General features: G+C 41.1%; 1 protein-coding gene across 4 annotated transcripts in view; it reads left to right on the top strand.

The window, feature by feature from the left end:
* Nucleotides 1-13,179, top strand: part of GARRE1 (granule associated Rac and RHOG effector 1) — a 60,685-nt gene that overhangs the window by 77 nt on the left and 47,429 nt on the right. For 3 of the 4 annotated variants that reach the window (XM_082062519.1, XM_082062520.1, XM_082062518.1), the window contains exons 1-2: nt 1,506-1,520; nt 5,502-5,706. The exons of the other annotated variant lie outside the window; for it this stretch is intronic. The gene's annotated coding sequence lies outside the window, so the exon portion shown is untranslated. Of the gene's footprint in view, nt 1-1,505; nt 1,521-5,501; nt 5,707-13,179 lie in introns of those variants that run through there. 4 annotated transcript variants of the gene reach the window in all.

Raw genomic sequence — 13,179 nt, 5'->3', positions numbered from 1 at the left:
TCCCCCGCTCCCGCCGGCCGGCCCCGCGGCGAGGGCTGGCCCCGGCCGCTGCCCGCGGGCGGCCGGCAGCAGCCCCGCAACCCGGCCGGCGGGGCCCTGGCTGTGCGAGGCACCGGGCTGGCATGGACGGCGTTACCGCCGCTCCTCCCTTCCCGGGCGCCGAGGGGGACGGGGCGCGGAGGAGGGCAGCGGCCGCTCGGGGGAGCCCCCTGGGCCGCGGCGGGGGGCGCCGGCAGGGGCCGGGAGGAGCAGCCGGCGGCGCCTGTGAGGAGCCCGGCCGGGGGGAGGGCGGCGGTGGGTGCCCCGGGGCGCGGCCCGGGGGTTGTCGCCGCGCTCCCTCGGCGCGGCCGGGCCGGCCCTGTGGCGGCGGGGACAGCCCGGGCACGGCCCGGGCGGCGGCGAGGCTGCGGCCGCCCGCCTCACCCCCCCTCACCACCTCCGTGACCCGTGTGCGGGCAGCGCGGCGGGAGCCGGGACTGCGCCTGCGGGAATTCCTGCGCACCTTCCTGCTAAATAGTGACCCGCGGCCGCCCGGGGCGCCAGCCTGCCCCGGCCCGGCAGCGAGACCCCGCCGGGGGGGCCTCGCCTCAGGGCGGCGCTGCCCTGGCCCGGCCCCGCCGGCTCCAGGCGGTGAGGCGGCCCCGCCGGCCGTGCGGCCTCCGGGTGGTGCCGGTGGGACCTGCCCCTCGGGAGGGCAGGAACGCCGGTCCCCGGGAGCACGCTCCTCTCACGGTGCCCGCGGTGGGTGTTCTCGGAGCCCCCGGCCCGAAGGCCCGTCCTGGCGGCCCCTGCAGTGCGCTGCGCTTGTGCGGGTTTCTCACCTGGTGCTGGCTGGAAGTGCCGTTTGTTGTCATCCAGCCTTGTGTGTGGTACGTTGTGTGCATATGGTAAGTGCAAGCAGAAGATGATAACTCTCATTTTGGGCTGTAGCTTAAAACTTTACCAACATACCTTTGCTTGTCCCTGCTTGAGGGGTTTTGTTGTTTGAATTGAGAGGAGATGGTGCAGGGATATATTTGTCAGGTGAATGTTGGCTTAGAAATTTGGAAGAAGTGAAAAGACCGTGTTTGTTTGTTTTATGTGAGATTATAAACCTAGTTACAGGTATAAATCAGCAATTATTGTCATTATTATTGGTTTTATAGAGGAACAGATGTCTGGGTGTCTTGAAGAGTGGTGTATGTGAGTTGTGTGAAGCCGTAAACAACTGCTTGGCGTTTCAGAGTCGGTCAGTCTGTGGCTCCAGAGGCACACACAGCTGGCGAGAGGTTGAGGCTTGCTTCCCAAAATGTCACTGCATCTTGTAATCGCCAGTGTGGCTGTTGGATAATCTTAAATCTAGAGGTTGGGGAAAAGGTCGCTGTGGATTTTAAGGCTATTGTTGCCTGATGTTTCTGTTTTCTCAGCCCATGTCGTCTCTCAAAGGTGGAGTGGTGCTCTTGAGGAACTGCTGTTGTTTTTTGTGGGTGATGGGCAGCTGAAGCTCCCTCGAAACTCTCTCCTTCCCTCACCTCTCAGAGGTATGTGGTATGTGTAGTGTAGCTCCCAGCCACATGAAGGTTTTGGTATGTAAGCTCGTGGGATCAGGAGTGTTGGCTGATCTCGGCATGTGCACAGGTGCTATTTGTATATCACCGGTATCAAACGGATTTTTGCACTTGACTGGAGTCTTCTGCCAGGCAGCGTTTCACCAGAAAATAAGATGGACCCTTTCTCTATAAAGAATTGCTATTTTTCTAAGTTCAAGACTTGCACACGGTTTTATTTTCTTATTTTATTTAATGTTCTGTACTTTCGCTCCTAGAAGGAAGGACTTCCTAAGTATTTAATCTGCAGTTGCTGAAAAAGGTGTGTTTCAGGCTAACAGACGTGTTTCTGGTGCTTCATGGAACATTTGGGGTGTGGGGATCCCATCCGGATGCAGCAGGAAGCCACTGCTTCCCATGTACCTTCTTACTCAGGGGTGTTAGGAGACTAGAAATAGTGCATACAGGGAATATTTTTTCTAGTTAAAGTCTTCCAAGACTCTAAAATTTGATTAACAGTTAAATAATCCCTCATAGCAGATATTTTCATATTACTTTCTACAGATGTTTAAAAGAGAAGTCTAGGTTTCTTCCATGTCTTAGATGTCAACCTGTATTTGATTGCTTGAACCTTTTTTGACTTGAATCTTATTTTTGGGTATTTTTTTTCCCTGCTGTCTCCAACCTGAGAGCTTCCCCCGTACTGCTTCTTCCCACTGTTTTACTTTTCAACACCTCTTCTTCCCCAGCATACAAATGGTGGCCAGTTTTTCTCTGTAGTAAAACAACTGTGTTTTTGCTGTCCTATAAGGTATAAGTAAGCATCCCTTTATACCCCGAATTGACTGTAGTTTTTAAGTGCTGCCACTTGCCTCTCGTTACTCAAAACAGGATTGTGTCAAGAGAAATTGTGCTGCTGCTTTTGTTTATATAGTAGTAGTGTAATAGGAAAAGACTTGTTCTTGGTATAATGAATGCTGGTACATCAGAAATCCTGCTAATGATAGTGATTAATGGGTGCTGCTCAAAATAGCTATCACTGCTGATATGACTAATTGTGCCACATGAAAAGAGCTCCTTTATTCCCAGTAATCTCAAGGTGTTTCTACAGTTTTAGAGAAATGCCTGATCCATACAGACAGATAAATGCACAGTGAAATGCAGAACTTGCAGTGAAGTGTGGCAATTCTTTAAGAGCTTGCTGCTGCGCTGCAAAACCACTTGGGGCTGAAAATGAAGAATATCTTCTTGTGGTTACTGTAGGTAGATAGAATATTATTACCGGAATTGGATGTTAGCCAGAACAACACCCTGCATGTTGCAAACAATGCCAGAGTATTGTTAGTAGCTATAGAAGGGGGTTTATATCATACAAGAAAGATGACATTTCCAGCAGTACGGGTAACCTCATCACAAAACATCATACTGGGCCTGGCTCAGAAAGCAACTGGCTCTGCTAGGCTTGACAAAATCTACATTATAGTCGGATCAGTCCTCCTAGAGCTTGGTGATGTGTCTGAATTAGTGTTTCTTAACATTCATTGGCCTTTGGGTAACAAGAATTTATTAGTAACATGCCACAGGCAATCTTGTGCTTTCCAGGCAATATCGTATTCCAGATCCTGTTTAGATTTTGTGCGTGTTGTGGCTGAAAGTAACGCTGGAGGCTTGTTTGGGGAGTGCAGATCTAAGCCACGGAAGGTGCTGTTTCTTGATATCTGTAAAATCTGAAGTTCTGCCTGGTAGGATGAAAAGATATTTTGGAAGTGAAGTTGCATTTGTTAAAGATGGGTTCCAAACTCACTGAGAAGAAGTTAGGAGTAGTTGTGTTTTGTTGTGCCTCTGGCTTTGTGTGGGTTTCTTCTCTTCTGCCGTTTGTGTACCTCAGGATAATTTCATGGCGGGAGAGGTTTAGACGTTCATCCTTTCTGCCCTGAAAGCAGCTATTAAGGTGTGCATGTGGGGAAGTAGGAGGCATTCATTTCACAAATACTGCTTTGCAGGTTAATTGCTGATTAGGTCTGATATAATCCCAGTCTTCCAGTGTTCTGTGAATAAACCATTTTGGTTTAGTCCTTGGATTTTGCCAAAACAGTAGTTAAAAAAAAAAAAAAAAAAGAAAAAAAAAATCTATAAAACTTAAAAAAATTGGCCGTGTTAATGAGGTGTGTTTCTACTTTGAAGTGCTCTAACATGACAAGACAAATAATTCTGAGAACTGTGGTTATGAAATATCAATCAATCTTACCCAGCTGTAATTAACGAAGATTAATGTGTTGATTACTTAAGATAAATTTGGGGGGTTGATCTGTGAGGTTCTATTAAGGTCCTGAACTTTGCATGAGGCAAATGGACTTCAGGGACCCAGACCAGAGCAGCCTTGGAGTCCAGGAGAAAGTGTGGGAAACTGCAGAACAGAAATGCTGGTTAAGGTTTGAAGAATGAAAGAAAAGGGCTGAAAAGGGGCTTGTGAAGTACTCCAGGTGTGGCTGGGGGAATCCTGAGATGTCTGTGAGTGAAGATCAGTGTGGGTTTATCTGAGGTGGGAATAACTGGTGCTCTGTGAGGCTTCGAGGCGTGTTCAAGGGCCTTTATAGCCAGTCAGAGGTTTTTCCAGCGGTGGTACATCGGCTTCAGTCTCATGATAACATATGACAGCTAATCAGGGCAAGCACCTGTGACAACTTTTTATTAAAACAATTCAGGTTTGAAGTGGGATATTCTGGGCCTTTGCTTTCAAGAAGTGTTTTCACAAAGGCAATAAATACTCTCCCTTCTAAGGAAAGCCCTCACAGGAGAACATGGTAGCACTAATAGATAGAGTTTTTACTGTATTAGCTAAACAACATACCAAAAGTAGCTGTTTGTGTGTTTTTAAATTTTCCCTTGTATGTTTTTACTGTTACGGTCGCATCAGATAAAATAATTCATTCGGAAACATCTTTACAATACCTCCCTAAATTGTGACCAATTCCTGATTAGGTTTTTAGTAAAATTTTCTCCTTGGAACGTCTGATGCATATTTTCTGTTTTAAGCTAGCTAGATTTTCACTGTCTGGCAACATAGCTGTATTCCTGCTTTGTAGTCTTTTGTTTCTTGCTTTTCTAATGGTTTTCTGCTTTTTCAAGTGGTTAGGGTTTTTTGGTCAATGTGACCAATGTGTTTTGCTTTATATAGTCATGTTTCAGTGAGGTACTTGTCAGATGCTAATGTCTTCTGGTAAGCATTTCTGTATCATAGCATTGCAAAAGATTATTTGGAACATTTAAACAGGAAGATCCCTCTACCACCTTGTCAGCCACCCCTTCTCAGGTTTGGATATTCTATTTTTGTGCTTTTCTAATACTGAATATGTGTTGGTCAGAAAGTTATAAGGGAACATGTCAACTGGTTGTTTAATTACAGAATTCTAGGTGTGATCATCGCTTAGTTATGCGCTCAAAGTTGACATTTAAATGGTACTGTCTGACTACAGACAATTCTTCCCAGGCGCTGTGGAGCGTACTCTGCAGTCTGGGAATGGAACAAAACACCTCAGCTTCACCAGTTTCTGAATGTAAGGGAAAGTTTGTTTCCCTTGTTAGAAATAATACTATTTAACTTTTATTCTTTAATGCTTTATCCTAATGTGCTGTATTGTGGGAACTTTAAAGCAGCGTATGGAATGTGCTGGAGAGGGTAGAAGAGTAGGAAGGCTGGACCATGGTAGACCTTTTCTCCATTTACTTCTCCACAGGGCATCCCTAGTGTGATTCATTCATGTGAGAGTTATCTAGTAATGAAATAGATCTTTAATTCTGTAGGAAACTATAACCACTCAGTTACTTAAGTAGATTACCTTACTGTGATAACTTGGTATGTTTGTGAGTTTCTGGATAGTATTGGGAATTCCTCTGGGTTTACTGGGGTAAAATTACATCCTTTGATGCCTGTCTACGTGGTCTGTCTGATACCAGGATGTTTAATGTTCCTAGGTTTTTTTTTTGTTTATGAAAGTTGAACTTCCTGCTCGTCTGTACAGATTACAGAACTTGGCTGATTGTGCCTTAGAAGAACAGTTTGAGTCCAAGCACAAGAGCTTCCCTGGAGAAAGATAAAGCACCTGAATGCCTACAGCTCACATTCCAGAAAAATCTGGAGATCTTTTAAGTGTTGCTTCCCAAGAGTCTCAAGCACAAGGTAATAATTTTAAAAGTTCCTTAAAAACACTTGAAGCTGGCAATCTCATCCTGAAGAAGCTAGACATTCCTTTTATGTGTCCCCAGCATGTAACAGAAATGCTGAGAACCAGTGAAAGCTGCACTGACGAGAAAGGGCAGACACATAAACACTCTTCTTGTTGAAAGACTTTTCTTGTATCTGCATCTTCACATCTTGAGTAAAAAGACTGAGTGTCGCAGGGGAAAGATCACTTTGGGTAAATGTAATACTGTGCCAGGCTCCAGAAGATTTGAGGGACAGAATCTCTTTCTGTTGAGTATTTAAATGTTTGTCTCAGAATTCTATTTGCAAGTCTTGCACCAGATGGTATTATGGAGAAGGAGGAAGAGGCTGCCTAAAAATGTAATTCTTCTCGATCTGCAGAGTAACTTCAATGCAGAATGAAATAGTTATCCCCAAATACTCAGAAGGAGCCACATTTGTCAAATTAAGGTAAAAAATTATTGCAGCTTTTCATCATTTTGTAACAATGCCTGTGTTTAGTAAAAGATGGAAAGATTCTGAAGTTAGGGGATTTTTTTTTTGTGGGAGGGAAGAACAGCAATATCCCCTGCTGTTGATGGTCTGCAATTCTTTGTCCAAGTAGGAATTGAACACCAGGTGGTGTAGAATAGTGTTACCTAAAACTGCACAAAGACGTTGTCACAGAACCCAACTTCATCAGTGTATGTTTCATAGCTCCAGAATAAACTTTATTTAGCCTCTTACCCAAGGCATAGTTAGATGTGCTTTTTTGTCTGAGCAACACAGTTTGCAAATATTTAAATAGTAAGGTAATAAGATACACCCATTTTCCTACATGGGATGAATATTTACAAGCAGATGATGTAATCAAGAAATATAATATGGTGCTGAAAAATAGGTGTACTGCTAAATATACATGTATCATTTAGAAAAGCTAAAACCTTTCATTTATTAAATAAAAAGCCAAGAGAAGGAAAACATTGTGTAAGATTTGGTGGTGACTGGAATTTTTTTCAGTAGTGCAAATGAAATAATTAAGGCTACCAGGTGGCTGCTGTTGTAGCAGGAAAGCAGAGGTTTGAGTGGATACTCATACATTGTTCACCTAGAGAGACCAAAGCGGGCATACTCACAAATACACTGGCTTTCTGGGCAGCTCTTGGTGTAGAAACACAAGTTATGGTACAAGCAAGCTTAAGCTTGCACTTCTGTTTTAGCCATTTTTGAAAAGAAGCTGTTGAAGTTTCTGTATAGAAGGGCAGAATAGGTTAATGAAAAATTAAATTCCCTAAATGAATGCAAGTGTAAGTGCATTTTTAATTCTGTGGCTTATTTTTCTTAAATGACTTGTTTGCTGATGAAAATGGTAGGGGGTGCTGGGAGGAAATATCAACTATTAGAATAAAATCCTGAAAAAAACCAGCTCATATACTGTTATTGGGAATATGCTTGGTTTTGCGCTGGAATTTTGGAAGAGTCCTTACTCAAAGAGCTTTCAGTCTTTCTGTCTTGCGTTGCTTTCAGGAGGAGAATGAAAACATTTTCTCTCAAGCAATCCTATTAGACCTCATAATAAACTTCTTTGTCTAACCATTGCAGTAATTTCCAGGGTGACAGATTTGATGTCAAATTCAGCACTTTGACCTCATTTCTGGTCTAAAGAGGGGAGTGATTATTGTAAAGTTTAAGACAAGTTATTACAAAATAACTTCAGTAATTAGCAAACTTGGTATAAAATTTGGCTATGAATTTAACACGGGTTTGTTCACAAGTTGTTCTAAGCAGATACAATTCACGAACTATAATTTCAATATTTCATATAACGTTTGATCTTTAAACTGCAATAGTAATTTGGGTCGTGGGACAGCGCATGGTGTAGTTGGGCAGTCGTTGGTCAAGTGCACTTACTGCTTTGTCTGTGTGGAAAAGTGGTGCATTAGAACTGTGCTATTTTGAAATTAATCTGCTGCTTGCTTTTGTGGTTAGAAAGGATCCTGGTCTGGTTAAGTGAAATCTATTGCTCTGCAGATGTTGCTGGACATGAAATCTGTTGAAAACCACTAATGATACATTTTTTGTTTTTATATAGGAAAGCTACATTTTTGTGGCGATGGACTGGTATGATAGAATAAATCTGTAGTTGACACACGAGATTTAGTGAAGTGTTTTTTTTGGGAAAAGTGCGTTTTCTTCCTTTGAAGACGCAGCAGGAAAATACTTTTCTTTTTTTTTCCATTTTTGTTTCTGGAACAGTTGTATTTTAGGAGGTTTAATTAGGATTGTCTGATAGTCAGATAAATGAATAACAGACTATGATTTGCCTCTTAGTTATGTTTCCCTGAACATGTGTTAAAAGATTCTAGCTCCGCTCCGTCTCTGCCTCCTTTTTCTGTATCGGGGTGACCATGAGGGCTGCAGAGGTCCCTTTCAAATCACAGGCACTGTCTTTCAAGCATCAGGAGGTGTTTTTGTCACTGAATCTCTAACACTAAGTTGTTGCTGGTCAGATGTCAGAGAGTTACTACTCCAAAACCTTTCATGGTGTCTTTGATTCTGAATGCTTTTCTGAAGACTGTTCTTTAATCGGAGACATTGTTGGACTCATTGCGGGTGTGTGAATTGCTGTTGCTTACAGATGGCAGAGTTCAGGGCTGAATAGCTCCTCTGGCTTTAAAGGTACAAGATATGAAGTTTAATTTGTTCCTCAACAGCCATACAGAGTTTGTTGCTTGTGCACATGACATGTGGGGTTTTGCGACAATTTGTTGTGCTTTCAAATTAAACTTCTCAAGTCAGTTTCTGAGGAAATATCTATAGATTAGTGTGGTGCTGTTGGTCTCTTCAGAATCACCTCTCCTTACAGTCTTATTCACTGTTTTGTCTTTTAATGTGTGCTTTTCCATCCCTTGCGCTTTGGGGGATTAGTGATGGAAAATAGCTGTGTAGACTCTGCCTCCTCTTGTGTTCCAACACCTTTTGCTGTGTGTTTGTTCCACCTGACAGGCCTTCACGGCCACCAGCTTTGTGATAGTTGGAGGTGACTACTACTAGTATGACTGATAACATTTGCTTGATATTAAGTTGTGGTTTGCTTGTTCTTTTTCCTGAGACATTCACATTTGTATGGGTTTTTTCACAGTGCAGCCAGTGGATGCTTTTCTCTGATATAATATGTGGTTGCTGATATTTTAAGATGCATCCTGAAATAGGAGAGAATTATCTATTTCCGTCAGTGACTTTCTGCTAAAAAGTTCTATCTGTATTTTGTTCTGAAATTGTTTTAGCACAGATGAGGCAGTTTCTTTTCAAAAATTCTTGTGATTTCAGGGAAGTAATATATTGTGTCTTCCTTGCTTGTGCTATTTGGTATATTCTGCTCTGGAGCATGAGTTGCTCATCTCTGCTGTGTTGATTGTTTTTCGCTGCACATTAAAAAGAAAAAAGTAAGTATAGTTTATAAATTTTTCTACACTGCATAATTGTGCTCCTTTTCATTTAACTTAAGGTTTTGTACATGATACAGTCCTCATAATTACAAGGGTAGATAGGAAGGTATGCTGTATTTTGATCTAGTTGCTCAGTGTGTTGAGGAATAAATTATAATATGAATGCAGGGCATCTTGCATGCTATACCTATGCTAAATATTTTTCTCTAAAATGAATCCTAATGTGAACAAAGTTAAACTGGTGTAATTTGGAACAGTAGACTTGGAGCAAATATTATGCAACTAGATAAGAGAGAATATTGATCATAGTGCTTGGCAGCATGTGAAAAACGTGATTGTGCCTGAGAGCACTGTTGACTTAACGGACTTCTTATCCCTTATTTAGCTGTCTCTAAAGGTTTGTGTGGTGAGGGTTGGTGGTGGTGTTCTCTTTTTTTTCTTTTATATCACACCGTTGACTCAAGACCTGTAGTTCATTGGCTTTGCTTACCTCCCACTGTCACAGGCAGAGAATGTTTTGGCCAAAGGACAGTGTTGTGAGGGACAGGATCTGAACTAGTCCAGACCTGCTGACCTCAGAAGACCCACTTAATATATTCTGAAAAATGTAGGGAATAGTAATTGCAGCTGTAGAATATCCCTCGGACAGGGGAAGCATTTGACAAGCTGACTGACTTACACCAATGTGTCCTCAAACGCTAGATACTGCTGTGTGTTCCTGCACTAAGATCTTCTGTGTCTTTTAGATAAGAACCAGCATTTTAAGAACTAATACTTTGAAACTGATCTTTTGTAGTTGATGTGAAGGGAAGATTTGTTTTTTTGTTTTCGCTGGTGAAATTATTTTGTTTCTAGGACTACTACTTATGTTCCCACATATGGAAAGTATTGGCTCAGCTTGGACTGTTGGTAAGCAGTAGGTTGTGTGGCAGGTCCTTGTGGCTTCCTCACACCTCCATCGGAATGCCTCTCCTTCTGCTTTCTTCTTGTTTGTTTTCTCTCTTCAAAGGTTTTGGTTTCTCCTAAATACCTTCATATTGAAGACTATGGTAAGGAACATAGCAAGAGCAACTACTCATAGTCATAAATTCAATGAGTAATCATTGAGATTACTCAATATCGTCTTTTAAAATTAACAATTAAGTAAAAAACTTTCCATTCGCTTACGAATAAGCTTAAACTTGACACAAATGAGGATACAATACACAGATTTTTACAGCATTGGCACGTGTTAAAAACCCAGATGCCACAAGATTTTTTCACTGTTTTTTTTTTTTCTTGTAGTTATCTTCTAGGAACTTACTAGTATAGATTGCTTAATATAACGTTTAAATTGGTTATATTAGTAGTGAATAAGTACTACTTCTGACCAAAACAAATTGACTGTCTTGTCCAAAATATGGACAAAGAAATGTCTATGTAAATGGAGTCTATGTGTTTCAACTTCAGAGGCAAAGAAATGCCATCATCATCACCTGAAAGATACAGAAGGCAGTCCATGGAAGAATTTTCTATTCCAGACAGAAAATATGTTTGCTGTAAGAGGAGATAAGGCTCCATTTTATAAGTGGCTACACTGTTTAAAACTGCTGATATTCATACAGCAACTCAAAAAGCAGCAGAATGACAGCATTTGAGAGCCCTAAAATAGTTTAATCTCAATTTTGAATATCATGTTGATACACTATAAAGAAAACCATCGGTATCATTACCAAGCACACAATCATCTGATTTTTCCTTATGCTGCTGAATCCATCACTCTCCTTTTCTCCCTGTGATTATTTCGGTTTCTCCTTTTGCTGCCTTTTTTCCTGCCTTACGCTTAATTCACGTTTAAAACTGTCCTGTTTGTGCGTATTACACAGTGAGGATTGGAATGTTAGCTGAAAGATGGGGAGAGAAATCTGCCGTGCTGAAAATGTGAAAGATTTCCTGTTGTTCTCCACTCCATTTGGTAGGAGTGTCAGTGGCCGTGCCACCGAGTGCTGCTTAACTCCTCTGCTGCTCAGCAATGCAGGAGCGGTGCTGGAGGAGAAAAATGCCTTGATGTATCAAATAATACTCTGATTGTGGTTGGTCCCAGTTCTGACTGTAGTACACATTGTTCCTAACAAAATAATACATGAAAAAAGTGGTGTGGTCTGTTCCAGCTGCACAGTGTTACCGGACACTTTGAAGGAAGGTGATATTTCTTCTAGAATGGAAGTTTTGAGAAAATGATTCATTGAAATTCGAATGCTTTAATAACGAAAACCATATATCGTGTAATATGCACAGAACAGCTATTATGTGTATGCAGGAAATATGTATTCTGAATTCTGGATGAAAACTAATACATAGATACCTTAGTGTGTTGTAAGAATGCATCTCTGATACTGTGGTTTTTTTAAGCTTGCTGGAGTGGATCTAAAAGGAGGAAAACAAAATTGAAAATTGGACCAATGTTGTTGAATTGAAAGCAAGAAAGATATATTTTTAGTGTTCAAAAATTGCAGGTGACTACACACATGACATTATAATAGCTTTTTGAAAAGAAGATGCAAAAAAATAAATGTAGCGTGCTGGTGTTTATCCTTTGGAGTGTTCCCTGAGAGGTTTCTACAACTATATATTGTAGGCTTATGTGGGATATAGAAGTTGTAATTGCCTAGCAGAATAGCTCTAGAAATAGAGCAAGATCTTTACAGAGCTTTGGAAGGCAAGAATATTAGTAGCTGTAGGAACACAGTTTTTTAGGGGTGGAAATCCTTCCTGCAAAGGTGTGTTGGCTGTTTTGTTTGATTGTGCCGTAGTGATTTGCACTTTCGGCTGCCGTCAGTAATTTGGGAGCAGAGTACGTGCAAGTTCAGGTTTTCATCACGAGATTGCCTAATGGAGAAAAAATGTGGAAGAAGATGTATTATCTACAAATCGAGAACACAGTAAAGAACTGTAGTGGAAGTTTGAGCCTTAGATCTTAGGGTCTAGCAACAGGGTTCTTTCCAGACAGTTAATTGTTCTGTAGGGGTCTGTTGTTGTGCTGTTTATCTTAAAGCAGACGGAAGGTGAACTTTTATCTTAAACATCATGTTTACTAGATCAGGTTAATATTTTGTAGATCATGTTAATATAGGTAATATTTAAGTGTGTTTTTTTTTTTAAATTTAATAACTGTATTGTTAAATACCAAACAAAACAATCAGCCATTATGATGATCATTTCTTTATGCTCCAGTATTGAGAGCAGCAGTAACAGTGTTGCTGTTAGCGCTGTGGTGGCTTCACCTGATGGTGCTGCTGGGCTCTAAGTGGGCGGCATTATTTTTCAGAAATCCTTCTCAGATTTCCTTTCAGAAATTAAAATAACCCAAACGTTTTCAGTGAGCTTACATTTTTTTTTTTCAGATGCTCACTGAGTAATTTGAATGTTTCATATAAACAATTGTACATTAAAAGGGTTGTTTTGACTTAGTAGAATGTTTATTGCATGCTCTATCCAAAATTAAGGCACAAATTATCATGCATCTCCAGCCTGCGTCAGTGATTGTACTCCAGGAGCCCTTTCCCTATGAAAAAGGGATTTTTTAGATGGTGTCAAATATGGATTTACTTCAGTACGTGCTTGGTTTTCATTCTTTGTGAGTAACGAAGAATATTCTTACATGACTAAAACCACCTATACTATGTTTCCACAAGTTTATGAAAGATGGGAGTGGAAAGAGTTTTGAAGCAGTAAAGAGCTGTTTAGTGCTGTCCTCAGTAAAGGCTTTAGAATTGCTTCTGTAACTTTGTTTCTAAGGATAGAGACTGTGGAAAATGTTTTTAAATTATATTTACATTGACAGGCAATATTAGTTTTTTAATTATATATTTTATAGAGACCACAGTAATAAAATGCTTAATGAATTTAATGTTTTGAAATGGATGGTTGGGCTGTGGTGCTGTGATACTCTTTTTCCATTTGAATAACAGTATCCTTTTGAAAACATACTTGCAAATATTTTCCTAGTGCTATGATAGATTTTTGTGGCTGTCATTCATTG

Source organism: Streptopelia decaocto (assembly GCF_964273445.1).
Source record: "Streptopelia decaocto genome assembly, chromosome: 11".
NCBI lineage: Eukaryota > Metazoa > Chordata > Aves > Columbiformes > Columbidae > Streptopelia > Streptopelia decaocto.
Note: the sequence above shows the minus strand (reverse complement) of the source record. Positions and strands in the feature narration are given on the sequence as shown.